The 3907-nt window shown below is 45.0% G+C and overlaps 1 protein-coding gene across 1 annotated transcript in view; it reads left to right on the forward strand.

Moving 5' to 3' along the window:
- The first annotated feature begins 3863 nt into the window (after positions 1 to 3863).
- Positions 3864 to 3907, forward strand: part of RNGTT (RNA guanylyltransferase and 5'-phosphatase) — a 197543-nt gene continuing 197499 nt past the window's right edge. Inside the window, exon 1 of the mRNA XM_026084500.1 lies at positions 3864 to 3895. The gene's annotated coding sequence lies outside the window, so the exon portion shown is untranslated. The remainder of the gene's footprint in view (positions 3896 to 3907) is intronic.

Raw genomic sequence — 3907 nt, forward strand, 5'->3', positions numbered from 1 at the left:
AACAGCTATTCAGTATGTATACTGAAAGAGTCTTCTGTTGTCTGTGTAAAACATTTACAGTTGCTTTCTCAAAGCAATTCTTGAAACGACAACTAAGTCCATCTACGTTTTTGCTGTTCAAACAAGGAAGTGTAGGCTTTTGAAAGTCAAGTGAAGAATCTRGTAACTCAGTGCCCTCTGCTGGTACAACAGGAAAAAGCGATCTTAAGTATGAATGCAACATAGTCAAGGAGGAAAGTATGTTCATTCACAAAAAATGTTTGATGCAACACAGAAGCCATTATCATACGTCTGTGGAAAGCGTTTCAAAATGTCTAATATGGCAAAGGCCAGTGTAAACCATCTGTGCAGAATACGTAACATCAGCCTACCATGAGCTGTAAATAACCAAGTTTTCCGGACCAGAAGGAACATGTCATTATGGTAGCGCTAAAACAGTTTAAAAGTAAACAGAATCACTTGAAATTTGGGTTGAATCTGTGGGAGGCAACATTTTTCCAGAAGCATGAATCCTCTGTTATTCTGCTAGAGAATACTGGGCTTTTGGGTGATTAATTTTTTCCCCATGTAAAATTCCCTAAGAAATATATTGAAAAATGATGACAGTAACAGGGATTATTCTGTGCCCTATTTTTCACGTCTTAATGTTGTATTTGTAGCATACTCACTGTTAAAGCCTGGATGAAAACCACTATTCCCACGTAAATATCAATTGATCAGTCATCTTGCTAAATAGCAGTTATTATGGTGAAAAAAATTGGAACAGCCCTCTCCCACTCTAAGATATGCCTTTCTCGTTTGACAAATTAAATGAGAGACTCCTGGCTCAAACTGTCATATAGTTTTTGGTACCTGATGTGGAGCAAGAAGGTATGTGGCAAACGGGACAAATGTCACAACTCAGGAAAATCTCTCCAGTGTGGCTGAAGGTGCTCTGCTGAACAGCTATTCACCTTATGCTGGTTTGTCAGGACTTTCTAAACCCCGCTCAGCCAACCCCAGAATCACCAAAAGGCTAAATTATGGGTGATGGCTGCTTAAGCTAATTTTGGCTGTATGCCTCATTTTAACTCCATACCTTATACTTAAAATTACAAATATTTTACTTGCCTTTTGCATTGCTAAATAAAAGCAGATGTATGTATACTCCCAGTTTAACAATGCATCTTTACATGAAAGTATTTTTGCTTTTTGTAGCTGTTCATTTTGTTTTAAAACATGACAGAGTTTTAAAATTAGATGATAAGGACAGAGATGAGCATTGCTCAATCAGGATACCAGAGTCCACAACATATTTTTATACCTCTTTTTATACCTCTTCACCTCTGCAAATGGTTTCATTTCTAATTTTGCCATGCTGCTGACCTCACTGTACCTTGCTCCTAATCTTACTGAAATCAGAAGCTGAGCCACTTGTGGCTGTTTTTTCCTTCCTGCTCTTTCTGAAAATGATTCTGACTTCTTACACTTGAGTTTCATTTTCTTCTGCAGCTGGTCTCTTGCAACACCTGGTGTCTAACTGTTGCTTGTTCTATTACGGAAAAACTAGTTCCTTATTTTCAGAACATCACACAGTAATGTTTTAATGGAACTGAACAGTTATAGAAAATAATTGAAATAATTATTGTCTTTTGATGTAGCAAGACTGTGTTAATTTTAACTAGAATGAAAAGATTAATATCTAATAGTCTTAATGACAACATCCAAAAACTTCTAATGTAGTATGAGAACCCAAAGACTCAAATATACAAACTACTTAACTGATGGCCTCAATTACCATCAGAGGATATTCTGGGGGAAAAAAAACCCTATGTCTAATAAAATCTGGAGTGATAAAATGCARCAGGAAACATGGTCACTGCATAACAAAGGTTGTCATATATCCTGGACAGATCAAATTATTTCAGTTGCTTTGGTGTGTTCACACACGCCTAAGGAATTTTTATTGCATCTGAACACAGAAAAGCAATTAGTTCTGTAAGCTGTTGCATCTATCAACTCTTAAAAGTGCATGCCTGGCTTATGGAAAAGCAGAAAGTCCAGACAGAACACTATGAAATGTAAGTAACCGGAAAATAAACTACCATTTGCTACAAGGCAAATACTATTAGGCTACAATTCTTAAACTGAATCCACATAGGCAGACCATTTTTATCCCATAGAGGGCTTTCACTGGGATTCTGTCTAAACAGACATATGGGTTTTATGTGACTCTAATTGCAGAGACAGATTTTTATGGCCATGCCTTTTTACAAAAGAAAGAAAAGGACACTTACAGAGGCATCTTCTACAGTAGCAAACCTGTTACATACAGAATGGAAGAACGGCTGCACTGTTAGCTGGATCCATCGAATCCCACCTCGAGCCCAGGCCATAAGGAAACACGCAGAGAAAAGTAACAGAGTAAGCACGTTTGTCCCAGCCTCCAACTAGTTTCAGCTGAGGACATTTCCTGAGTCTGATGTGGTTTGCTACTTTGGTAACCTTCAATTAATTTCTCTTCTAAGAACTTGCCTCATCTTCCCTTAAGTTTATGCAAACTTTTTGCATCCACAAACACAAAACACACAAACATCCTTTACCAATGAGTTACACAGCTCCAGTTCCTGTTGAACCAGGAGCCCCTCCAACTATTTTGCACCAAGTTACTGCTAGTTTCCTATTACTGGCCGCACGATCTGCAACGGGAAGGCACCGTGAGCAGCTTGTCACCAACCCTCTGTCCAGGCTGCTCCCCATTATGCCCTATCTTTTCCAGGCTGAAGAGCCCCACTCTAGTTAGTCCCCTTCGGGTGAAAAGCGTTCCTCACCTCTCACCTCTTGCCTCCCTGTGAATCTTTTCAGCTCCACTATATCTTTTTTTGAGACAAGCGTGTGATAGGTGCTAGTTTGTTACATCAAATCGGGAAGTGATTTTACGATGAAACTAGGCGCTAATTACGGGCTAAAACCACAACATCCTGCAATGAGGGCATGTACCCCGCCTGAAATAATTAAGTGGAGCCAGCGAGGCGGCGATGTTAGTTTAGATAGCCTAATATGGCAATGGCGAGGTCACACAATTGTAAAATATATGCATGACCTGAGGGTCACCACACACAACGCAGAGGAAGACTCCAGCCTTCATCCCCACGACTACCAGAAGGCTGAAGAAGACCCCCTAGCAACAGCCGGCGCAACCGCAGAAGTTACAGGAAGCGCCACATATACCCGGGGCTGGAATCGCATATAAGGAGACTGTGAGGGGGGGATCGCGCGCGCCGTTGGTGGAGCAGGAGACTCCCCGGCCGCCCAGCGCTGTTTTGCTTACTTGTGACTTGCTCAATTATTTTATAAATTGGAATTTATGCAACCCGGCCCGAGTGGTTGTCAATTTGTCGCGTTTACCTATAACAAGCGGAATAAAACTCAGCCAGCACTTGAGGTTCACATGATTACGCAGCTACGCGCTGGCACAAGGCTGTTTTGTCCTCTATCCCTTTCCCGCTAACTCGGAACAGGCGACCCGCGCCACAGGGCGATGCTCGGCTCGGAGCGCCCCCCCCCCCCCCCCCCCCCCCCCCCCCCCCCCCCCCCCCCCCCCCCCCCCCGCCAGGCGGAGCCGTTTCCCCCGTTACCCTCACGCCGTTCCCGAAGACCCGGCCCGCTGCTGCCAGCACCCTTCCCGTTCCCCAGGGGCTAAGAGCAGCGCAGCCCCCAGCTACCGGCCGGGTCGGGTCTCGGTCCGGCCCCGGGCGTCCCCCGCAGGGCGCAGGCCTGGCCTGGCCTGGCCTCGCCACCAGCCCCGCACCCGGAAGCGGAAGCGGGCGCCCGCCGCGGTGCACTGTGGGCTGGCGGCGGCCGAGGCGGCGCTGGTCTGAATGAAGGCGCCGCGAGCGAGGGGCCGCTGCCGGCGGTGAGCGCCGAG

The sequence above is a fragment of the Apteryx rowi genome, unplaced genomic scaffold, assembly GCF_003343035.1.
Source record: "Apteryx rowi isolate R43461 unplaced genomic scaffold, aptRow1 scaffold_643, whole genome shotgun sequence".
In the NCBI taxonomy this organism is placed as follows: Eukaryota; Metazoa; Chordata; class Aves; order Apterygiformes; family Apterygidae; genus Apteryx; species Apteryx rowi.